The sequence below is a fragment of the Scyliorhinus torazame genome, chromosome 15 (genome assembly GCF_047496885.1).
Source record: "Scyliorhinus torazame isolate Kashiwa2021f chromosome 15, sScyTor2.1, whole genome shotgun sequence".
Taxonomy (NCBI): domain Eukaryota; kingdom Metazoa; phylum Chordata; class Chondrichthyes; order Carcharhiniformes; family Scyliorhinidae; genus Scyliorhinus; species Scyliorhinus torazame.
Window position 1 is genome coordinate 42,772,618 of NC_092721.1, and position 26,484 is coordinate 42,799,101.

The 26,484-nt window shown below is 44.8% G+C and overlaps 2 long non-coding RNA genes across 2 annotated transcripts in view; one reads left to right on the top strand and one right to left on the bottom strand.

Moving 5' to 3' along the window:
- Positions 1 to 953: 953 nt before the first annotated feature.
- LOC140391580 (uncharacterized) overlaps positions 954 to 26,484 on the top strand; it is a 39,929-nt gene continuing 14,398 nt past the window's right edge. Inside the window, exon 1 of the long non-coding RNA XR_011935115.1 lies at positions 954 to 1,063. This is a non-coding gene — a long non-coding RNA (uncharacterized lncRNA). The remainder of the gene's footprint in view (positions 1,064 to 26,484) is intronic.
- LOC140391579 (uncharacterized) lies at positions 15,083 to 24,176 on the bottom strand. The gene is made up of 3 exons (XR_011935114.1): positions 24,059 to 24,176; positions 23,083 to 23,187; positions 15,083 to 16,352 (listed from the first exon to the last, which is right to left on the bottom strand). It is a non-coding gene; the product is annotated as an uncharacterized lncRNA (long non-coding RNA).

The following is a 26,484-nucleotide window of genomic DNA, read 5'->3' on the forward strand; positions in this document are numbered from 1 at the left end:
CCTTGCTGAAAAAGCTACCGGCTGGATTCTCCCATCCCTCAGCCACATGTTACTCGGCAGCGGGAGGCGGCGCGCTGTTATCTGGGGCCCTGGCGCTGTGAAGCAACAGTGCTAACCACATGCCGCCCATAATATTCATAAAAATTTGATGCCAGTGGAATAAAGGATTTCTTTTCCTAACCTTTGTGCAGTCCATGTGCTTAAATTGCATTTAACACTGAATTATAAAAAAGAATTCACTGTCCCTCATTTATGCCATATTTGGTGGTATATAGAAATAACTGGATAACTGCTTTTCTGTAATATATTTGCAGTTAGGACTACTTGAGTTATTGTTAATCTAATAACAATTTACCCTCATGGACCCTTGAAATTTACCTCAAAGCCACTAAAAATAGATTGCATTTTTTCTGCTCGTCTATAAAGTTTTACTTTTAACGTTTCACAGAATTTTACACACTTCAGTAAACTTGTCCCAGCAATAAACTAGTCTAATAAGGTAAAATGAGAATTTCGATCGCCTCATATTCTCCAGAGGATTGTAAAATCTGCCTGAAGATTTCATTAGCGGCTGGTGATATAAAACTGTAGCTTAAACCTCAGTCTTTTCACCCTCAAATTTTATTTCCACCTAGTGAGTTGATATTCAATCACATCCCCATTTTTAATTTTAAACACGCGATTTGCTACATGGCTTTATTTACCCTGTCAAGCCAGATTAAATACTGGAATAAATTTAAATAAATCCTATCTCTTATAGCTGCCATAATATCTCTCTGCACTAATGCCTCCTATAATTTTACACAGCGTGCATGACAGAAATTCAGTGAAATTACATACACGTGGACAAAGTGCAGAGGTCAATTGAATACAATCATAATTGGTACTTTGGTGACGTTAGTCCAGACACTGCACTCATTTAAACTTGTCTTCCTTTTCACAGCATTGCTATGGTATCACTGTGTTGGCAGTAACCAGTGGAAAAAAAATGCAGTGATTTGTGCAGATTGGTTATGATTGTTCCTGTGGAAGGGAGAAATGTTGGTGGCTGGAGCAATAAAAGGTGAGTCAAACCAGTCAGATTAGGCTTCGCTTGTTTGTTGAAAAGGAGAGAACACCTTCCGTTATTGTTGCTTTAATGGTAGTAAGGGGCATCTTGACAAATACATGAATAGGATGGGAATAAAGGGGTATGGACCACGGAAGTGTAGAAGATTTTAGCTTAGACGGGCGGCATGCTCGGCGCAGGCTTGGAGGGCCGAAGGGCCTGTTCCTGCGCTGTACTTTTCTTTGTTCTTTGTTAATGTTATCCTGAAACAATCCAAATTAGCAGGAACTGATGTAATGTTTGCATGCACAGAAGTATAAATATTACAGCCAGTCTATTCAGTAATGTCATCTTTTAGTCTTGATGGTGACATCCTGAGTCAACTTTGATCCACTATCGAGAGTTCCCTCATTCACATTGCATGCGATTTAAGTAAAAAAATATAGAGTACATTCTGGGCGGGAATCGAGGGATCACCGGCACATATGTGACCAGGAACAACCCCGCTATCTTACAGCACCTGACTACATACCAGCAGGGCATCCCCTGGAGTGGGCAAAATGCCAGCTTGGCACCTTAGCACTTTCAGCCTGGCAGTGGCCCTGCCAGTCTGGCAGTGCCAAATGGACAGCCTGGCAGTGCCAAGGTGGCACCCGGGAGCCAATGCAATGGTGCCAGGATGACACTTCCAGGGTGCTAGGCTGGCAGGGCTAAGGTGCCCGGGTGGCACCAGAGTGTCAAGTTTCCAGCCTGGCCAGACGTCAACCACCCCGATCATCTGAGAGCCCCCCCCCCCCCCCCCCACTCAAGTGCCGTTCCGTCTGATCCCCATATGTGGGGACCAGTACTAATCGGCCCTCGGCTGAGGTCTCCTTGGCAAGGCCGAAAGATATCAGGTGGCCATTCGATCGGTGTCAGTATAGCTAAGTGAGCTTTTAGGTTCTTTTATCTATGCGAGTCTGCGTCCGCCCATTGTTGGCGGGATCCAAATCGCAATGTCTCACGCAATCGCGTTAGATCCCGCGAGGCATAATGACTGTCAGGAATCCCGGGACCTCCCGACAGGCGTTCCATCTCGATTATGGCAGGACATGGCGGGTAAATTGCACGCATTATTGATAGATTGTAAATAACTGAGGCGCAATCAGTGATCCTTGCAGTACCGAATTGACTACACCCTGTTAACTAAAAAAGTCCTGCTTATTCTGAATCTGTTTCTATCTGTTAACCAATCCTCATTTCATACCAATATATTACCCTCAATTTTATAGAATCACAGAATCGTTGAAATGCATGGCATAGAATTAAGCCATTTGGGTCCTCATGTGGGCGCAGACTACATAACAACTTATCTCATCTAAAATCACTTTCCAACTCTTCCAACTATGGACAGCATGGTGGCACAGTGGTTAGCATTGCTGCTTCACAGCTCCAGGGTCCTGGGTTCAGTTCCAGCCTTGGGTGAATACCTATGTGGAGTTTGCACTTTCTCCCCATGTCTGTGTGGGTTTCCTCCAGGTGCTCCAGTTTCCTCCCCCACAGTCCAAACATGTGCAGGTTAGGTGGATTGGCCATGCTATATTGCCCCTTGCTGTCAAAAAGATGAGGTGGGGTTCATCGACTTCTTCCAGGAGAATTGACCGTCAGCAGGGGGAGGCATGGAAGTGACGAATAAGGGCAGGGAATCTAATGTATGGGTAGTTAGGGATTCGGGCTGGGGGGAATTGGGTATGTTATTGTAGGATTTTTGCGTGTGTTGGATCTCTCTGTTGTTTAAAATGTTAAAATTATAAATGCCTCAATAAAATATTTTCAAAAAAATAAGGTTAGGTGGGGTTACTGAGTTATGGGGATAGGGTGGAGATGTGGGCTTATGTAGGGTGCTCTTTCCAAGGTTTGGTGCAGACTCAATGGGCCGAATGGCACGCTTCTGCACTGTAGGGTTTCTATTCTATTTGATTCTAACTTTAAGTGCACAACCGAGTATGTTGATGAATGTTTCGGCCTCTAGTGATCTTTCAAACAGTGCATTCCAGATTTTCACCACCCTCCGAGTTAAAAATAAATCTCAACTCCTCTCTACCCTTCTTGTCATTTATTATATATCTGGGCTTCCTTGTTTCAATTCTCTGCTGAGGAAAATAGGTCCTTCTTTGATACTCACCCCATCATAACTAAATGGATCTCAATGAAATCTCTTCTCAGCTTCTTCTGTTCCACAGAAAAGGAAACTGCGGGATTCTCCCTCGGCAGGATCTACGTTTCGCTGGTAGCGCACCCACACCCGCGGGCTTCCTGAGGGTGTGGGGTGGCCACAATGGGAAACCCCATTGGCGCCAGCTGCGGGAACAGAGAATCCCGCTGCATGTGGGGGCGCCCGGGCCGGAAAATGGGGCTGGCGGGTCAGAGAATCCCGTCCAAAATCTTTCCTCAGATAAAATTCTTCAGTCCTGGCAAAATTCTGAAATCTCCTCCGTACCGTCTCGAGAATGAGAACATCCAACCTATAATATGGTGACCAGAACTCTGTGCAGCTGTGACCTAGCACCGGAAAATCCGGATAGGTGAGCCACGCAAAATACCGTACACATCGGCGGGGTGGGTGGACCTCTCCACCCTGGAAAACACGCCATGTGGGGTGGGGGGAAGGAACATCCCTTCCCAGAGTTTTATACAGCTGGGGCATAATCTCCCTGATCTTTTAGTCTATGCCAAGGCTACTAAAGAAAAAATCCTAGATGCCTTCTGAACCACCCTGCTCTACTGAATTAAAGGATCAATGGACAGGCACTCCATGGTTCCTCTATTTGTTGACGCTGCTCAGAACTCTACGTTTTAATTAAACATTTCCTTGCCCTGTCCCACCACCCCCTTCCTCTCTATCCTTTCCAGTACAATCTGCTGATCAATCTTCACCCCAGCCATTATATAGAACATGTCATAATATACACCAGTATATCATGGTGCAGACACACAGTGGGACCAATCAACATACACAACACCGCAGCCAATCACCAGATAAAGACAGGGGGCATCAGAGTTCCCGCTCATTCGAGTAGCAGCTAGCTAGGAGCACAGAGCTCACAGCCTGCAACACAAACATCAACTGGTTAGAACAAGGCAAAGGTCTTTAGTTAAAGCTAGTATTGTATTTACCCACAGTTCAAGTATGTTTAAATAGTTAACCTTTCAATAAAATAGTGTTGCACTACTTCAAGTGTTGGTGACCTGTATGTGATCCAGAACACCCAACACATCAGAACATAGAGCATAGAACAGTGCAGCACAGTACCGGCCCTTCGGCCCACGATGTTGTGCCGACCATTTATCTGACATCTCCGCTTCAACCAATATTTTGTCAGCATCCTCTTCCTCAGTAAATGCCAACAACGTACTCTTTTAAGTATTTCCTATAATCCCAGAGAATCCCCACAGAGTGCAGAAGGAGACCATTCGGCCCATCAACTCACATTTACTCACATTTCTCCAGATTGAGTTCTATTTGACACTTTTTCTACCCACCTGACCAATCCATTGATATCTTCGCACAGTCTCCAGCTTTCTGCTTCACCATCAATCAATGCTTCCAACCACTGGGTCAATGTTGCATCCAACTTGCCTCGTTCCCTTTCGTTTCACAGAAGTTTTCTTTTCTGACCAGTTTGTCATGTGATCTTGGAAAACACATGTAGACAACATCAACCTCGCTCCTCTCATGGACCTCCTTCTTATTGCCTCAGAAATGTCAATCGCATTAATCAGACATAACTAATCCAAAAATCTTCTGTCAAAATATGATAGTGAGCAAGTAGTATGAGGAGAGTTGGGCCTGTTCGGGATAAAGAGGGCAATATATGCTTGGTGGCACGGGCAAGGCACAGTGGTCAGCACTATTACCTCACAGCGCCAGGGATCCGGGTTCAATTCCAACCTTGGATGACTGTGTGGAGTTTGCATCCTCGTGTCTTCATGGGTTTCCTCGAGGTGCTCCGGTTTCCTCCCACAGTCCAAAGATATTCAGGTTAGGTGGATTGACCATGCTAAATTACCCCTTAGTATCCAAAGATGTGCAGGTTAGGTGAATTGACCATGATCAATGCGTTGGATTATGGGGATAGGGCGTGAGAGTGGGCCCAGGTAGAGTGCTCTTTCGGAGGATTGGCGTAGTCTGTCTTTCATAGAATCCCTACAGTGCAGAAGGAGGCAATTCAGCCCGTCGATTCTGCACAATCCTTTAAAAGAGCACCCCACGCAGGCCGACTCCCTGCCCCATCCCCGTAACTCCACCTAACGTGCACATCCCTGTGGGAGGAATCTGGAGCACCCGGAGGAAACGTATGCTGACATAGGGAAAACGTGCAAATTCCACACAGGCAACCACCCAAGGCCAGAATCGAACCCAGGTCCCAGCCGCTGTGAGACCCTTGAATTCAGAAAGCAGCAACTAAATCAAATTCCAGCAACTTACTCCTCTTCAAACTTTGCTGTTCGGCAGCAGTTGTTTATCATTACTTCATAATCAGAACTAAAATCGGATTCAGAACTCTCGTCTGACTCTTCATCACTTCTATTACTATTAGGTTTGGACTCCTGCTTCTTAGGATCACTTTCAGTCTTGGAGTTCTCAGAATCTGGTTCTTTGTTTGATTTTATCTTTGACAAATAGTGTGAGGAATCATTCTTGCAGAGATAATTTCATTAGTTTCAGCAGAATCAGATTCACTACCATTGTCATTTGATAATTGATAAATGTCTTCCAGCATTTCTTTCTTTGAATAATTTAATGCCGAATGAGCTTCCATTGCCATTGGTATCTCATCTGCTGTCTGCAGTACTTCCCTCGGACTCTCTGTAACCATGGGTGAAATTATTCCACCAAATCATTCCTCAAAAGAAAGTCCACTCTGTCCACTGTGGATTTCTTAACCATCCCAATCAGTACTGGACCTGGCACTAAATTACACTCCAGTTGTACTTTATACAATGGAACCGGGATCTCATCTCTACCTATCCCATTCACTAATACCTTAGCTTTCATTGAGAGCGTTTTGCTGATTTGCTTCAGGAACCATTTCATATACAGCCTGAATAGCCGTTTTTATCTTATTGTAATTCTTAGATACATGCTCTGACAGGGAAGCATAAACTTCCTGTTCCAACACCATCAACTTATTTTGCCTGGGTTATAGCCACGTTTTTCTTGGCCACTGCACTTGGGTTGCTATTTTCTTAAAAACTCTAAAAAAGGTTTACACCACTTTCTCTTTGAATTTTGGGAGGGCCTATATAAATTTAAACATATCACAACTGGGTTCTGTTCTAAGATTACGTTTTTCTCTAATTTCCAGTGCCTTAAGCTGGAAGTTTCTCTCTTTTGCTTTTTCCTCTCCCTCTAATTCCAGCCTCCTCATTTCCATCTGCATTTCTTTTTTTTGCTTCATCTCCATTTCCTTTTTCTGCATCTCCCTTTCATGCTGGAACTGCAACCAAATTCTCTCCAGCTCAAGTTCCCCACCAGATAATGCCCATGATGATATATTACTTTGTGGGCTCCCCAGTGTTCCTAGCATCTCTTTCAAATTTAAATGTTGTATAATAATCATCTTTATTGTCACAAGTAGGCTTACATTAACACAGCAATGAAGTTACTGTGGAAAGCCCCTAGTCCCCACATTCTGGTGCCTGCTCGGGTACACGGAGGAAAATTCAGAATGTCCAAAGTACTTAACAGCACGTCTTTCGGGACTTATGGGAGGAAACTGGAGCACCCGGAGGAAATCCACGCACACACGGGGAGAACTATCAGTCTCCCCACAGACAGTGACCCAAGCCAGGAATCAAACCTGGGACACTGGCGCTTTGGAGCAACAGTGATAATGTCAGTTATCTCCACATTCCCAGCTCCAGCTGGTTCCTCTGTTTCTAATTTGATTAGCCAGTTTTCTTTCAAAACTCTTTTGATAAACCAGAGACAAGTTGTCCATCTGAAGAAAACCCTTAGCAGTTTCCAGAGCCGTCCTATTATATCAGCACAAACCTGGTGTCTTTTTTTAATTTAGCCTGCAACCCAAACTTTGGGTTGCAAATTTATATAAACCCAAAAGGGTCCCGGACTCTAGCCCCACAAATTATATTATGACACCTGTGGTAGTGTGTGGTCAATTCCAGCCACACTTGACCCAGAGTCACAATGCAAGCGAATTAACCAATAATTATTTGAATAAAAACCATGGGCGAAATTCTCCCCCAATGGCGGGATGCCCACCGACTGGCGCCAAAGCCGGCGCCAATCAGACGGGCATCGCGCCGGCCCAAAGGTGCGGAAGGCTCCGCATCTTTGGCGGCCTAGCCCCAACATTGAGGGGCTAGGCCGACGCCGGAGGGATTTCCGCCCCGCCAGCTGGCGGAAATGGCGTTTGTTGCCCCGCCAGCTGGCGCGGAAATGCGGCGCATGCGCGGGAGCGTCAGCGGCCGCTGTCAGTTTCCCAGCGCATGCGCGGGAGCGTCAGCGGCCGCTGTCAGTTTCCCGCGCATGCGTAGTGGGGAGAGTCTCTTCCGCCTCCGCCATGGTGGAGGCCGTAGCGGAGGCGGAAGGGAAAGAGTGCCTCCACGGCACAGGCCCGCCTGCGGATCGGTGGGCCCTGATCGCGGGCCAGGCCACCGTGGGGGCACCCCCCGGGGTCAGATCGCCCCGCGCCCCCCCCCAGGACCCCGGAGCCCGCCCACGCCGCCTGGTCCCGCCGGTAAATACCAGGTTTGATTTACGCCGGCGGAACAGGCAATTTCTGGGCGGGTCTTCGGCCCATCCGGGCAGGAGAATCCAACGGGGGGTCCCGCCAACCGGCGCGGCCGGATTCCCGCCCCCGCCCAATCTCCGGGAGCGGAGACTTCGGCGGGGGCGGGGGCGGGATTCACGGCGGCCAACGGCCATTCTCCGACCCGGCGGGCGGTCGGAGAATGACGCCCCATATGTGTTTGGCTCCTGGATTCCAGTCACCAGGTGAATCCAGCGTGCGGGTATTTAAATATGCTGATCTGGATCTCGCCCAGGTGAGACCCCACTGGATGACTCCCACAAGCGGCCCGGCGGGGAACCTGATTTCTGGGGTAAGGCGTGAATTGGAACACCGACACCTGAAGGCTTTAAGAAACCTGTGGATTTGAAAGTGTCCAATGATTCCTTTGCTCATCCAAGGAACACTGCAGCAGGGTAAAAATGCTGCAACCGTGTCTCCTGTGCTTCAGTCGCGGTTAGTGACAAACCCCTGTCCACTCTTTGTCCAATAATTAGTCTTTACCGACAACAATCTTTGACACAGCATCAACTCGGTCAGCCTATCCCAACCAAACAGATTTAATACACCACTTCGCTGTACACTGAGGCGCCAATAAAGTCCTCTTGTCTTGTGGGCCGAAACTCGAAAACTCTGCCCATGTCGAAGCCTGCTAAAATGGTGCAAAGGGCTGGAAACCGGTTTACTGTTATTTTGAAATGTCTGCACCTGACTCAAAACGACAGCACAAATGACAGGATTGCCCAGCAGGGGTTGCCGTGTGTTTCTGGTGTGGCAGGACATGACATCTCCAGGCTGCTGCTCAGAGTCTCCAACAAACAGGTCAAACAATAGCGCCATGAGAAGATGACACATATTTTGCATTCCTAGGCGTAGCTCGCCAGCATTTCCACTTCCTCTGGCCCATCCCTTCAGATATATTACTTGAAGTAATATGTGTTACTCGTTTGTTTATGCCGAGAAGTTCTTAACTTTGATGATGATGAATACTCAAAGTCATCCAGTGATAACAAATAATTTATTGAGTAACTAATCAATTAACTTGTGAGTCGATTCTTTAATACTTTAAATTAAACAAGGTGGAATTATATTAAACTATAAATATTATACTTGCACTCTGAGCTAACTTTACACTTCTGTTCTCTAGTCACAATACACCCTAAGAGAGCGGGAAAACAGATTGAGCTTGTATTTATACCCCCTGTTAGTGTTGCCCTCTAGTGATCATCTGACTGTACTGACAACACATTAACCCTTTATGTATGTACCTATACAGAGATCACTACACCCAATACACTTCAAACTTAACACAGGTACAGGGCTACCTTTACTGCTGATTAACTTCATGGCTCCACACAATTCCTCTTCAGAATTCCAATATAAAACTCTCGGGGTCAGGAGGAACAATCCCACATGTTAAGCATCGGATTGCATTCACAGCATGCTACAAGGGACAACAGATCATAAAGACCCTCTATATGCAATGCAAGCAAAACCTTTCCCTGCTTAACAGGAGCACATGTGTATAATTTGACATCGTACAGAAAGTAAATAGGATTTTCCCATCGGACACCAGGGTCACATTCCACCAGGAATTTCCACAACTTTTTCAAGGGTTGGGGGAGCTGAAAAATATCATATTTTTTTCTTCCAGCCACCATGCCAGTGTGCCTGTTCACCCCAAGGAGGGTTAAACTGAGGGTCAAGGAGGAACTATCGTATGTTACACACGGGCGTCATTGCCCCAGTAACACAACTAACCGTTGGTGTTCCAAGTCTCACCACCGTGCCAACCCCAAAGGTCCCTTCTGGCTTTGAATCATAGAATCATAGAATTTACAGTGCAGAAGGAGGCCTTTTCGTCCATCGAGTCTACACCGGCCTTGGAAAGAGCACCCTACTTAAGCCCACACCTCCACTCTATCCCCGTAACCCACCTAACCTTTTTGGACACGAAGGGCAATTTAGCATGGTCAATCCACCTAACTTGCACATCTTTGGACTGTGGGAGGAAACCGGAGCACCCGGAGGAAACCCACGCAGACACGGGGAGAACGTGCAGACTCCGCACAGACAGTGACCCAAGCCGGGAATCAAACCTGGGACCCTGGCGCTGTGAAACAACTGTGCTAACCACTGTGCTACCATGCCACCCACATCTTACACAGCTTAATGAAGCACTATGGAGGGAAGTTCACCGCTGATGTTGACAGGGGATTATTTGACTAAGCTTGCCAACATCAGCCTTTTCTCGAAGCCTGATCAGAACAGGTTTTGGTAAATACAACTTAACAAGAAATCTAGACTGCTGATGACTTCTATCATGCCCTTCAGTCGATTTTGCATGAGCTGCCTTCTTTTCAACAATTTTATTCCTGCCTTCCTCTATTTCAACATTTATTTTCTGCCTCTGAGATATTTCAACAGACCACGTCAACAATCCTCAAGGGCAAACAAGGTGTTATCTGACATCCGACAACCTCACACATTGCTCTACAAGAGTGGAACATGATCATTGTGTATAAGAGGCCCTCAAGTCTCTCCAGGAAGCAGGCCTCAAAATGAAATACATAAAATTCCTAGGATACTTCATCTAATGGCATGGTATCATGGTCAATCCACAGAAAATAAAGGTCATTACTGAGCTTCCCAAACCGCATCGCTGAAATTTAATATTTTCTTGGAATGGTTGAACTAGATGGGAAGGTTTAGAGAATCATAGAATCCCTATAGTGCAGAAGGAGGCTGTTCGGCCTATCGAATCTTCACCGATCCTTCGAAACAGGACCATCCTTACTGGGCCTAAACCCCCACCCTCTTCCTACAACCCTACCATAGGAGCAATTTTGGTATGGCCAATCCACCTAGCCTGCAAAGCTTTGCACTGGACTGTATTGGGTTGGAATATAGCTAGCTTGGTCACACTCATCGAGTGTAGTCGCTGAAGTCATGTGTACGCATAACCTCAGAACAATACCCTGAATCTCTCCAATCCAGTTACAAAGAATAAAGAACAAAGAAAAATTACAGCACAGGAACAGGCCCTTCGGCCCTCCAAGCCTGCGCTGATCCAGATCCTCTATCTAAAACTGCCGCCTATTTTCTAAGGATCTGTATCCCTCTGCTCCCTGCCCATTCATGTATCTGTCTAGATACATCTTAAATGACGCTATCGTGCCCGCCTCTATCACCTCCGCCGGCAATGCGTTCCAGGCACCCACTACCCACTGCGTAAAGACCCTTTCACGCATATCTCCCTTCAACTTTTCCCCTCTCACCTTGAACTCGTGACCCCTTGTAATTGAGTCCCCCACTCTGGGAAAAAGCTTCTTGCTATCCACCCTGTCTATACCTCTCATGATTTTGTAAATCTCAATGAGGTCCCCTCTCAACCTCCATCTTTCTAATGAAAATAATCCTAATCTACTCAACCTCTCTTCATAGCTAACACCCTCCATACCAGGCAACATCCTGGTGAACCTCCTCGGCACCTTCTCCAAAGCATCCACATCCTTTTGGTAATGCGGCGACCAGAACTGTACACAGTATTCCAAATGTGGCCGAACCAAAGTCTTATACAACTGTAACATGACCTGCCAACTCTTGTACTCAATACCCCTTCCGATGAAGGAAAGTATGCCGTATGCCTTCTTGACCACTCTATCGACCTGCGCAGCCACCTTCAGGGTACAATGGACCTGAACACCCAGATCTCTCTGTACATCAATTTTCCCCAGGGCTTTTTCATTTACCGTAGAGTTCGCTCTTGAATTGGATCTTCCAAAATGCATCACCTTGCATTTGCCCAGGTTGAACTCCATCTGCCACTTCTCCGCCCAACTCTCCAATCTATCTATATTCTGCTGTATTCTCCGACAGTCCCCTTCACTATCTGCTACTCCACCAATCTTAGTGTCATCTGCAAACTTGCTAATCAGACCACCTATACCTTCCTCCAGATCATTTACGTATATCACAACCAACAGTGGTCCGAGCACGGATCCCTGTGGAACACCACTATTCACATTTCTCCATCTTGAGACACTCCCTTCCACCACTACTCTCTGTCTCCTGTTGCCCAGCCAGTTCTTTATCCATCTAGCTAGTACACCGTGGACCCCATGAGACTTCACTTTTTCCATCAGCCTACCATGGGGAACCTTATCAAATGCCTTACTGAAGTCCATGGAAATGACATCTACAGCCCTTCCCTCATCAACAAACTTTGTCACTTCCTTAAAGAATTCTATTAAGTTGGTAAGACATGACCTTCCCTGCACAAAACCATGTTGCCTATCACTGATAATCCCATTTTCTTCCAAATGGGAATAGATCCTATCCCTCAGTATCTTCTCCAGCAGCTTCCCTGCCACTGACATCAGGCTCACCGGTCTATAATTACCTGGATTATCCCTGCTACCCTTCTTAAACGAGGGGACAACATTAGCAATTCTCCAGTCCTCCAGTACGTCACCCATGTTCAAGGATGCTGCAAAGATATCTGTTAAGGCCCCAGCTATTTCCTCTCTCACTTCCCTCAGTAACCTGGGATAGATCCCATCCGGACCTGGGGACTTGTCCACCATAATGCCTTTTAGAATACCCAAAAAATCCTCCCTCCTTATGCCAACTTGACCTAGAGTAATCAAACATCAATCCCTAACCTCAACATCCGTCATGTCCCTCTCCTCGATGAATACCGATGCAAAGCACTCGTTAAGAATCTCACCCATTTTCTCTGACTCCATGCATAACTTTCCTTCTTTGTCCTTGAGTGGGCCAACCCTTTCTCTAGTTACCCTCTTGCTCCTTATATATGAATAAAAGGCTTTGGGATTTTCCTTAACCCTGTTTGCTAAAGATATTTCATGACCCCTTTTAGCCCTCTTGATTCCTCATTTCAGATTGGTCCTACATTCCCGATATTCTTCCAAAGCTTTGTCTGTCTTCAGTCACCTAGACCTTATGTATGCTTCCTTTATTCTCTTAGCTAGTCTCACAATTTCACCTGTCATCCATGGTTCCCTAATCTTGCCATTTCTATCCCTCATTTTCACAGGGACATGACTGTCCTGCACTCTAATCAACCTCTTTTTAAAAGCCTCCCACATATCAAATGTGGATTTCCCATTACACATTCCCCAGCTCCCATACACATTCCCCAGCTCCTGCCGAATTTTGGTATCGTTGGCCTTCCCCCAATTTAGCACTCCATCTTTAGGACCACTCTCATCTTTGTCCATGAGTATTCTAAAACTGTTGGAATTCCCAAAGTAATCCCCGACTGAAACTTCAACCACCTGGCCGGGCTCATTCCCCAACACCAAGTCCAGTATGGCCCCTTCCCGAGTTGGACTATTTACATACTGCTCTAGAAAACCCTCCTGGATGCTCCTTACAAATTCTGCTCCATCTAGACCTCTGACACTAAGTGTATCACAGTCAATGTTGGGAAAATTTAAATCTCCTATCACCACCACCCTGTTGCTTCTACATCTTCCCATAATCTGTTAACATAATTGTACCTCTATCTCACGCTCGCTGTTGGGAGGTCTGTAGTCCAGCCCCAACATTGTTACCGCACCCTTCCTATTTCTGAGCTCTGCCCATATCACCTCACTGCTCGAGTCTTCCATAGTGCCCTCCTTCAGCACCGCTGTGATATCCTCTCTGACCAGTAATGCAACTCCTCCACCCTCTTTACCTCCCTCTCTATCCCGCCTGAAGCATCAATATCCTGGGATATTTAGTTGCCAATCATGCCCTTCCCTCAACCAAGTCTCAGTAATAGCAATAACATCATACTCCCAGGTACTAATCCAAGCCATAAGTTCATCTGCCTTACCTACTACACTTCTTGCATTAAAACAAATGCACCTCAGCCCACCAGTCCCTTTACGTTCATAACCTGCTCCCTGCCTACTCTTCCCCCTAGTCACGCTGATTTCATGATCTAGTTCCTTACAGGCTTAAGTTACTACCTTCTTACTGTCCACTAACCTCCTCATTTGGTTCCCATCCCCCTGCCACATTAGTTTAAACCCTCCCCAACAGCGTTAGCAAAAGCACTACGCCAATGTCTCCCAAATTCCTTTTGGAAATACAAGTATACCACATCCACAGGTTCACCTTTATCCACCTTGTTTGTTACTTTCTCAAAGAATTCCAGTAAATTAGTTAAACATAATGTTATTTTCACGATACCACTTTGATTCTGTCTGATTCATTATTATGTTCTAAATATCCTGCTTTTTCCTCCCTAAATAATGGATTCAAGCAATTTCCCTGTATTAGATGCAAAGCTAACTGGCCTATCGTTATTTAAAAAATTTATTGTGCCCTATTAGTTTTTTCCAATTAAGGGGCAATTTAACGTGGCCAATCCAACTAACCTGCACATCTTTGAGTTGTGGGGGTGAAAACCCACGCAGACAGTGGGAGTATGTGCAAACTCCACATGGACAGTGACCAGGGACCAACTGGCCGACAGTTACAAAGGCACCTGAAATCAAGGCGGGATGTGAAAATTCAGTCTTGTGGAAAAGACAATAGGAACAGAGATGAACGAGCAGTCGCAGATATAAGAGAGAGATAGAGAAATGTGTGCAGAAATGGAATTGTTCAAAAAAATTGAGAACATAAGGATTCGGCATTTGTAAAAACTGTAAGCAGTGTGGGTAAGATTTTAAGACGTCATATGAAAAAATTAGAAATGTCCGCACATTTTGTCCGGATGTTGAGGATGATTGTTGTTTTCAAAGACGCTTGACAAGAATAAATAATGATTTAGTAACTATTACTCTTGAAATATTAGCTAGAGGGTTTTAATGTTAAGCTATACGTCAATAAAATATTAATGTTCATATAAATCCACTTCACCACAGTCGAAGAAACAGTGGCTGAATGTTGTATTCATTGTGAAAATATTGCACATTTTGCAGCCCTCTGAGAATGATATGGAAGTCTCAATGGATCTCTATTGAAGTTTAAAATTTTAAATACAAACAGAAAATTTTAGAAGTGGTAGAAGAACAGAAGTAGGTTATATATTCCAGAATGCATTGCATAAGGAAACAGTGAATGATATGATGCAAGTAATTTATGTTAAAGGCTGAACTTTGCACAGTACACAATCCTGAATACTTGACAGAGGATCTATTTTGAGATCACAAATCACAAGTGAGAAAAGGAGACAGAAAGGAAAAGTAAAAGAATTCAAAATGTCAAATTGGATTGGATTTGTTTATTGTCACATGTACCAAGGTACAGGGAAAAGTATTTTTCTGCGAGCAGCTCAAACAGATCATTTCGTACATGAAAATATAATAAAATAAAATACATAATAGGGCAACACAAGGTACACAATGTAAGTACATGGACACCGGCATCGGGTGAAACATACAGGAGTGTAATATTAATCAGGTCAGTCCATAAGAGGGTCGTTTCGGAGTCTGGTAACAGCGGGGAAGAAGCTGTTTTTGAATCTGGTCATGCATGTTCTCAAACTTTTGTATCTCCTGCCCGATGGAAGAAGTTGGAAGAGTGAGTAAGCTGGGTGGGAGGGGTCTTTGATTATGCTGCCCGCTTTCCCCATGCAGCGGGTGGTGTAGATGGAGTCAATGGATGGGAGGCAGGTTTGTGTGATGGACTGGGTTGTGTTCACGACTCTCTGAAGTTTCTTGCGGTCTTGGGTCAAGTAGTTGCCTTACCAGGCTGTGATGCAGCCAGATAAGATGTTTTCTATGGTGCATCTGTAAAAAGAGTCAGTGTGGACATGCCGAATTTCCTTAGTTTCCTGAGGAAGTAAAGGCGCTGTTGTGCTTTCTTGGTGGTAGCGTCAACGTGAGTGGACCAGGACAGATTTTTGGTGATGGAATTTGAAGCTAAAGTTTGATCATTTTAAAATCTCCATCGACAATTAATACCAGAGAAAATGATGCTCGACAATTGTAATGGTTAATTTTCAGTGTCAGACAGATTCATTGATAGTAATTAATGCTCATTGCCATTGTTGAATGAGTATTTACAGTTGAAGTGACAAGACTTTACTTTCTGTGGCAAGTTTAGCTTGTAAATAATGGACAAATACAGCAACTTCACGCTGTTCAATGTATTTCAATCATAAACTTCAATCAATTCTGAGAGCAAAATCTGCCCATCGGGGGGTACGAGCTTCATTATTTTATATTACTATTTACTTTCGGTTGCCAGTTTTGGACAATGATTAAATGCAGGTTTATGTTTTAGATCCAAGTGCTTCAGTCTGTAACTCTCTTTATTGTTGCATGCTGTTCTGTTTCATGTCGTGTAATTGGCCTTTTCATTTCTAAAAATGTTTAGGTTTGATCTGCCCTTGTAGTTTAATTCACTTTTTTGTTGCAAGTAGATGTTATGCTTTGTTTCAGTTCCTTTGAGCAGCTTTGGTACAGAGAACGTATCTCAGTTAGTTCACATCCTTCTGTCTAATTAGTATGCTTGCAGTACTTGGAATGCTGAACGTTAGATGTTTCCTTTAAAAAAATGAATCAGCGTCACATTCTGAAAAGAATAATGCTCTCTAAATTCACCTGAAAAGCTGTTGGCCAAGAAATTGGATTGTGCAAGTGTTGTTTTCTGAAAATGTTGCAAGAAGCATGTGCATGGTTATTCCACACTGAGCGAAACTGTGTGCCAAACTCCAAGAGTTATACACAGTAAACAATTCTAACAATAGACCCCTCGTCTAAACAAGATCAAACATTCATTCCAGGAACCTTTCAAATTCTCAATCTCCGCACGTGACAATGTTATGGCCAGGAGAGGGTTTAATCTAAACAACCCTCATTCCTGAGAGAGGGTTCTCCCAGTGAGCCAGAGAAGACACAGCCAGAGTGAGATACAGCAAAGAGGAGTTTGGGAATTTGAAGCTGGGTGGGAATTGAATTAAATTGAATTCAATCGGTAAGACTGTTCCTTTTTAAATTTCAGGAATTTAAATTAATCTAGAATTGTGCTGTGAAGGTTAACAAGGGCTGCCCCACCCACTCACATAACTGGTTGGCAGTTAAGTGTCAGTCACCTTAATCTACTTTGATCTAAAAGTAGGTGAGGGTGTCAACTCAGGCCAATTTAAAAGAGCAACTTGTAACTCACTCCCAGTGAGTTCTCCCAGTGAGCCAGAGAAGACACAGCAAACAGTGAGTTTGGGAATTTGAAGCTAGGTGAGAATTCGAAGCTTGGAGGGAAGGAGGTGCTTTTTATCTCTGGTAAGTGACTGGTAAGTAGTTTTTTTTATTTTTATTTTCATTGGTATATTTATTCAGTTACAAGTGGCGTACCACAAGGATCTGTTCTGGGGCCGTTGCTGTTTGTCATTTTTATCAATGACCTAGAGGAGATCGCAGAAGGGTGGGTGAGTAAATTTGCAGACGACACTAAAGTCGGTGGTGCTGTCGACAGTGCGGAAGGATGTAGCAGGTTACAGAGGGACATAGATAAGCTGCAGAGCTGGGCTGAGAGGTGGCAAATGGAGTTTAATGTAGAGAAGTGTGAGGTGATTCACTTTGGAAGGAATAACAGGAATGCGGAATATTTGGCTAATGGTAAAATTCTTGGAAGTGTGGATGAGCAGAGGGATCCCGGTGTCCATGTACATAGATCCCTGAAAGTTGCCACCCAGGTTGATAGGGTTGTGAAGAAGGCCTATGGAGTTTTGGCCTTTATTGGTAGAGGGATTGAGTTCCGGAGTCTTGAGGTCATGTTGCAGCTGTACAAAACTCTGGTACGGCCGCATTTGGAGTATTGCGTACAGTTCTGGTCACCGCATTATAGGAAGGACGTGGAAGCTTTGGAGCGGGTGCAGAGGAGATTTACCAGGATGTTGCCTGATATGGAGGGAAAATCTTATGAGGAAAGGCTGATGGACTTGGGGTTGTTTTTGTTAGAGAGAAGAAGGTTAAGAGGAGACTTAATAGAGGCATACAAAATGATAAGGGGGTTAGAGAGGGTGGACAGTGAGAGCCTTCTCCTGCGGATGGAAATGGCTAGCACGAGGGGACATAGCTTTAAACTGAGGGGTAATAGATATAGGACAGAGGTCAGAGGTAGGTACTTTACGCAAAGAGTGGTGAGGCCGTGGAATGCCCTACCTGCAACAGTAGTGAACTCACCAACATTGAATGCTTTTAAAAGTTTATTGGATAAGCATATGGAGGATAATGGCATAGTGTAGGTTAGATGGCTTTTGTTTCGGTGCAACATCGTGGGCCGAAGGGCCTGTACTGCGCTGTATCGTTCTATGTTCTATTTATTTATTTTTTGTTTTTTGGGGGAATTGTAGTTCTATAAGTTAACCGAAGGTTGAAGACATGGCAGCATATCCCAGACCTGTGTCATGCTCCTCGTGTGCGATGTAGAAGCTCAGGGATATGTCCACTGTCCCTGGCTCCTTCACGTTCAAGAATTGTGTCCAGTTGCAGCTCCTGTTAGACCGCTTGACGACTCTGGAGCTGTGGATGGACTCACTTTGGATCATCCACGATGCTGAGGATAGCACATTTAGTGAGTTGGTCACACCGCAGGTGAAAGATACTGAGGGAGATAGAAAATGGGTGACCAAAAGACAGAGCAAGAGTAGGAAGGCAGTGCAGGTGTCCCCTGCAGTCACCTCCCTGCAAAATAGATATACCGCTTTGGATACTGTTGAGGGAGATGGCTCACCAGGGGAAGGCAGCAGCAGCCAGGTTCATGGCACCGTGGCTGGCTCTGCTGCGCAGCAGGGCAGGAAGAGGAATGGCAGGGCTATAGTGATAGGCATCTCAATCGTAAGGGGAATAGACAGGCGGTTCTACGGACGCAATCAAGGCTCCAGGACGGTATGTTGCCCCTCTGGTGCAAGGGTCAAGGATGTCTTGGAGCGGCTGCAGGACATTTTGGGGGTGGAGGGTGAACAGCCAGCTGTCATGGTGCACATAGGCACCAACGATATAGGTAAAAAACAGAAACTACAAGCTGAATTCAGAGAGTTAGGAGTTAAACTAAAAAGTAGGACCTCAAAGGTAGTAATCTCAGGGTTGCTACCAGTGCCATGTGCTAGTCAGAGTAGGAATGTCAGGATAGATAGGATGAATGTATGGCTCGACAGATGGTGCAAGAGGGAAGGATTCAAATTCCTGGGGCATTGGAACCGGTTCTGGGGGAGGTGGGGCCAGTACAAACCGGACGGTCTGCACCGGGGCAGGACTGGAACCGATGTCCTAGGGGGGTGTTTTGTAGAGCTGTTGGAAAGGGTTTCAACTAATGTGGCGGGGGATGGGAACCAATGCAGGAAGTCGGAAGGTAGCAAAACAGGGACAGAAACAAAAGGCAGTAAGGGGGAAAGTGTAAGGCAGAGAAGCCATAATCAAAAATCAAAAAAGACGACAGTACAAGGTACAGTGACTGAGGCGAGCTCAGTGAATAAGCCCAGAAATACTAAAAGGAATAATACGGGAATTAAAAACATAAATGGTAAGCGACGCGGCAGGTTGTTACATGAAGATATGGGTTCAACGGCATGGAAAATTAGGAGAAACGTTAAGAGGAAAAATAACTTAGGAGAGGTTACTGATCGAGGTGTTACGATTCAAAACAGAGGTATAAAAGCCAACATAAGTGTACTTTACCTGAATGCCCGTAGTATTCGGAATAAGGTAAATGAGTTGATGGCGCAAATTATCGTGAATGACTATCATAGATTATCATAAAATTTACAGTGCAGAAGGAGGCCATTCGGCCCATCGAGTCTGCACCGGCTCTTGGAAAGAGCACCCTACCCAAGGTCAACACATCCACCCTATCCCCATAACCCTGTAACCCCGCCCAACACTCAGGGCAATTTTGGACTCTAAGGGCAATTTATCACGGCCAATCCACCTAACCTGCACATCTTTGGACTGTGGGAGGAAACCGGAGCACCCGGAGGAAACCCACGCATACACGGGGAGAACGTGCAGACTCCGCACAGACAGCGACCCAAGCCGGAATCGAACCTAGGACCCTGGAGCTGTGAAGCAATTGTGCTAACCACTATGCTACCGTGCTGCCCTATGATTTAGTGGCCATTACTGAAACATGGTTAAAGGATGGTCAAGACTGGGAGTTAAATATCCGAGGGTATCAAACTATTCGGAAGGACAGAGTGTATGGTAAGGGAGGTGGTGTAGCTCTGTTATTTAAGGATGACATCCGGGCAATAGTAAGGGATGACATCGGTGCTATGGAGGATAAGGTTGAATCCATTTGGGTGGAAATCAGGAATAGTAAGGCGAAAAAGTCACTGATCGGAGTAGTCTTTAGGCCACCAAAGAGTAACATTATGGTGGGGCAGGCAATAAACAAAGAAATAACTGATGCATGTAGAAATGGTGCAGCAGTTATCATGGGGGATTTTAATCTACATGTCGATTGGTTTAACCAGGTCGGTCAAGGCAGCCTTGAGGAGGAGTTGAGAGAATGTATCCGCGATAGTTTCCTAGAACAGTATGTAATGGAACCTACAAAGGAACAAGCAGTCCTAGATCTGGTCCTGTGTAATGAGACAGGATTGGTTAATCATCTCATAGTTAGGGATCCTCTCGGAAGGAGCGATCACAATATGGTGGAATTTAAAATGCAGATGGAGGGTGAGAAGGTAAAATCAAACACTAGTGTTTTGTGCTTAAACAAAGGAGATTACAATAGGATGAGAAAAAAGCTAGGTAAGGTAGACTGGGAGCAAAGACATTATGGTGAAACAGTTGAGGAACAGTGGAGATCCTTCCAAGCGATTTTTCACAGTGCTCAGCAAAGGTTAATACCAACAAAAAGGAAGGACGGTAGAAAGAGGGAAAATCGACCGTAGATATCTAAGGAAATAAGGGAGAGTATTAAATTGAAGGAAAAAGCATACAAAGTGACAAGAATTAGTGGGAGACTAGAGAACTGGGAAATCTTTAGGGGGCAACAGAAAGCTACTAAAAAAGTTATGAAGAAGAGTAAGATAGATTATGAGAGTGAACTTGCTCAGAATATAAAAACAGATAGTAAAAGTTTCTACAAATATATAAAACAAAAAAGAGTGGCTAAGGTAAATATTGGTCCTTTAGAGGATGATAAGGGAGATTTAATAATGGGAGATGAGGAAATGGCTGAGGAACTGAACAGGTTTTTTGGGTCAGTCTTCACAGTGGAAGACACAAATAACATGCCAGTGACTGATAGAAATTAGGCTATGACAGGTGAGGACCTTGAGATGATTGTTATCACTAAGGAGGTAGTGATGGGCAACCTAATGGGGCTAAAGGTAGACAGGTCTCCTGGCCCTGATGGAATGCATCCCAGAGTGCTAAAAGAGATGGCTAGGGAAATTGCAAATGCACTAGTGATAATTTACCACAATTCATTAGACTCTGGGGTGGTCCCGGCGGATTGGAAATTAGCAAACATGACACCACTGTTTAAAAAAGGAGGTAGGCCGAAAGCGGGTAATTATAGGCCAGTGAGCTTAACTTCGGTAGTAGGGAAGATGCTGGAATCTATCATCAAGAAAGAAATAGCGAGGCATCTGGATGGAAATTGTCCCATTGGGCAGACGCAACATGGGTTCATAAAGGGCAGGTCGTGCCTAACTAATTTAGTGGAATTTTTTGAGGACATTACCAGTGCGGTAGTTAATGGGGAGCCAATGGATGTGGTATATCTGGATTTCCAGAAAGCCTTTGACAAGATGTCACACAAAAGGTTGCTGCATAAGATAAAGATGCATGGCATTAAGAGTAAAGTAGTAGCATGGACAGAGGATTGGTTAATTAATAGAAAGCAAAGAGTGGGGATTAATGGGTGTTTCTCTGGTTGGCAATCAATAGCTAGTGGTGTCTCTCAGGGATCAGTGTTGGACCCACAATTGTTCACAATTTACACAGATGATTTGGAGTTGGGGACCAAGGGCAATGTGTCCAAGTTTGCAGATGACACTAAGATGAGTGGTAAAGCAAAAAGTGCAGAGGATACCAGAAGTCTGCAGAGGGATTTGGATAGGTTAAGTGAAAGGGCTGTGGTCTGGCAGATGGAATACAATGTTGACAAATGTGAGGTTATCCATTTTGGTAGGAATAACAGCAAAAGGGATTATTATTTAAATGATAAAATATTAAAACATGCTGCTGTGCAGAGAGACCTAGGTGTGCTAGTGCATGAGTCGCAAAAAGTTGGTTGACAGGTACAACAGGTGATTAAGAAGGCAAATGGAATTTTGTCCTTCATTGCTAGAAGGATGGAGTTTAAGACTAGGAAGGTTATGCTGCAATTGTATAAGGCGTTAGTGAGGCCACATCTGGAGTATTGTGTTCAGTTTTGGTCTCCTTACCTGAGAAAGGATGTACTGGTGTTGGAGGGTGTGCAGAGGAGATTCACTAGGTTAATCCCAGAGCTGAATGGTTGGATTACGAGGAGAGGTTGAGTAGACTGGGACTGTACTCATTGGAATTTAGAAGGATGAGGGGGCATCTTATAGAAACATATAAAATTATGAAGGGAATAGATAGGATAGATGCGGGCAGGTTGTTTCCACTGGCGGGGGAAAGCAGAACTAGGGGACATAGCCTCAAAATAAGGGGAAGTAGATTTAGGGCTGAGTTGAGGAGGAACTTCTTCACCAAAAGGGTTGTGAATCTATGGAATTCCTTGCCCAGTGAAGCAGTTGAGGCTCCTTCGTTAAATGTTTTTAAGATAAAGATAGATAGTTTTTTGAAGAATAAAGGGATTAAGGGTTATGGTGTTTGGGCCAGAAGGTGGAGCTGAGTCCACAAAAATCAGCCATGATCTCATTGAATGGCGGAGCAGGCTCGAGGAGCCAGCTGGCCTACTCCTGTTCCTAATTCTTATGTTCTTATGTTCCTCCTCTCACGACACGGCCATAACCAGAAAGGTGTTTTTGATTTACTTCCCCCTTTATAAGCCATATCGAATTTCCCAACCTCTCAGTTTTGGTATGATCCAATTTCTATTAATAACCTGTAATAGGACAAACACAAAGAATTAGTTTATTTGCACACACTCAAATGCGAGAGGAGGGCCGCAGTGTGGCAGCCTATTCACTCACACAATAAAAGGGGGTGGGGGATGAAGAAATGAAGATTTACAGAGCAAAGACCACAGAGAAAACAGTGAGTCCAGAACCAAAGGTCCAGTGGTGTATTCCTTCACAGAGGTCGGCAGACTGTGAACTGCTGCTGGATAATTTACTTTTCAAGGAGAGTCGACTTCCATGCTGAGAAGACCATCAAGCTGAAATAGGGCCATTTGCGGACCGTACCATTTGAAGCCAAAGTGGGACATATCAAAGGCATCCTGTGAATTAATGGCAATCTTTATCAGATCATTTTACACTGCTTATCACATACACTGAAAAACAGGCGCAAGTTCCTGAAAAGTGCCCAGTCTACCTCAGATTACCCTGGAAGGGCAAGGCAATCCAAATTTGAGCAAGAGATAAAGTTGTCATGCAATAGCAATCAAGTGGTATTTGCCACATACAAGATGCTTCTGTCAAACTGAAAAAGCCCATTCGAATCATAGAATCCCTACAGTGCAGAAGGAGACTATTCGGCCCGTGGAGTCTGCCCAAACCCTCTGTAAGAGCACGCTACCTAGGGCTACTCCCCATCCCTGTAACCCCATAACCCCACCTAACCGGCACATCGTTGAACACTAAGGGTCAATTTAGCACGGCCAATCCACCTCACCTGCATACCTTAGGACGGTGGGAGGAAACCACAGCATTGGGAGGAAATCCACGCAGACATGGGGAGAATTTACAAGCTCCACATGGACAATCACCTAAAGCAGGAATTGAACCCGGGTTCCTGGTGCTGTGAAGCAGCAGTGCTAACCACTGTGCCACCACACATTCTGCCTATCACACAAATAAGTCAGCTGACAACCAACGTTATATTGTCTTTTGGGCTCGCAGTGTGGCGTATTTGTGCGTACTAGAAGCTACATATATTAGTACACAGGGCCTGTTCTTTCTTTGCAGACAGAATGAACATGTTAACACATTGCGCCTGTTTCAGCTAAACAAAATAAGTGATTGCCATTCACTGGTTAATTCCTGGGGCAATGTCTCGAACAATTAGAGTCAAGTTGCCTGGTTTAAACTTCAAACTATATTTGGGAGTTAACTGTCAGTCACATCACTTGTACAAATACCTCTACCTACCACTTGCCAACCAGTCAGCACTCTCTTCTCCTGCAGAATGATTGTTCCCTTTGCATTTGGTATTCTTGAAAGTTGTCCTGATGAGTGCAAGAGGCAAAGCTTCAACAAAATGTCTCTTTTTTCAGCAAAACTCAGGTTCCGTGCTACCAAACAATGATAATTTAATTGCGTGAATCATCGAACATTTGGAGAAACTGATTAATATTTATCCCTTTAAAAGTTTGATAATGACAGTGCATCATTGAATGTTTGGACTTCTAGGTCGGACGGTAATACAGTGCTTAGTACAGTTGCTTCACAGCTCTAGGGTCCCGGGTTCAATTCCCACTTGGATCACTGCCTGTGCGGAGTCTGAACATTCTCCCCATGTCTGAGTGGGTTTCCTCTGGGTGCTCCGCTTTCCTCCCACATGACTGAAAGATGTGCTTGTTAGGTGAATTGGACATTCTGAATTCTCCGTCTGTGTACCCGAACAGGTATTGGAGTGCGGCGACACGGAGATTTTCACAGTAACTTCATCGCAGTGTTAATGTAAGCCTACTTGTGACACTAATAAAGATTATTATTATTAATGATGACCTGGCAAGGGATTAGCACTTAAAAGTTGAAGGTATTGAGCTCATTTCAGGTTAAAACTGATGTGAATTATAGAAACCGAGTGGTTTCAATAACAGACAGCTGATCCATAATAACAGTTTGGCAAATTGAAAATGTAGCCTGCCATCTCCAGTTCATCATGCAGCAGGTAACACAATTCTATGGTGTGAATGTGGTGTGAATGAGCTTTCTCTAACTGACCGCCTACAGAACCCTGAGCAGTGAAGGGGCTGGTATAAACACTTCAAGCTTCTCACAAATTTATCTCCCTCATCTCAATCATGCAACATGTTTGGAATTCCCAAAGGAATATCACCCGCCACATCTTTATAAGGTCGTAGTCCAAAGCCACGAGTCAGGACGAAACAAAGGAAAGTATTGCTGGGAGTATTATTGCAAACTGTGTGTCTGTGCTACAGCTTTGGATGACTGTGCTTCCTGAAAAAGACCCACACCCTGTGAGGTATTTTCTTCTGTGGACTGTAGAGGTAATGTTGGTGCTGTATAAAATACTTGTTTGGCCACAGCTGGAGTTCTGTGTGCAGTTCTGATCACCTCACTGTAGCAAGAGTGCAGAGAAGATTGACAAGGATTTTACCTGGGCTGGAGAGTTTCAGCTATGAAGAGAGGTTGATTAGGCTGGGGCTGCTTTCCTTAGAGCAGAGAACGCTGAAAGGGGACCTGATTGAGATGCACAGAAGTATGAGGGACATAGATAGGGCAGATAGGAAGGAGCCTTTCCCCTTAGTAAAGAGGTCAATAAACATAGGACATGGATTTAAGGTACATTTTAGAGAGAATGTGAGGAAACTCTTCCCACCCACAGGGTGGGAGCATTTGGGACTCACTGCCTGAAAGGGTGGTCGAGGCAGGAAACTTCCCAACATTTAACAAGCATTTAGATGAGCACTTGAAGCTCCACAGCATACAAGGCCACAGACCAAGTGCTGGAAAATGGGATCAGGATAGGTGCTTAATGGCTGGCGCAGGCAGGCTTGGTAGGCCAAATGCCTTTCTGTGCTGTAAAGCTGTATGACTCTATAGAGCCGGGATCGAACCTGGGACCTCGGCGCTGTGGGACAGCAGTGCTAACCGCGTTGCCTAAATTTTTAATTTCATGGTGCTCCGAATGAGCCTTGACATTTTTTACATTGTAATTGCAATTGTATTGTGCTACCTTCTTTCCAGTAAGATCCAGGAAAGGGAAGCGATATGGTTTCATTCCAAGTTTACATGATAGCTCAGCATTCACAAAAATGATCGTTATTCAGGAGAGGGATGATCATTCCAATGGAGATTCTGAAATATAGAAATATTTATGGGAATCTTGTCAATTAATTATGCTCCAACTTAATTTATTCCCTCTTTCACATATATAGGTGGTGCAGTGGTTGGCACTGCTGCCTCACAGCTCCAGGGAGCCAGGTTCAATTTGGGTGATTGTGCGGAGTGTGCACTTTCTCCCCGTGTCTGCGTGGGTTTCCTCCGGGTGCTCCGCATTCCTCCCACACTCCGAGGATGTGTGGATTGGGTGGATTGGCCGTACTAAATTGCCCCTTAGTGTCCAAAAGGTTAGGCTGGGTTATGGGGATAGGGTGGATGTGTGGGCTTGTTGTGTGCTCTTTCTAAGGGCCGGTGCAGACTCGATGGGCCAAATGGCCTCCTTCTGCACTGTAAATTCTATGATTCTATGATCCTATGTTTCAAAGCACCTGGTGGTGAGGGAAAATGGAGAAGAGAAAGATGAGACTGAGATGCTCGATAATAGCAGATGACAGGCATCACAATGAGATGTAATCTGGTCAAGCCGAACATGTCCAAACTTGGAA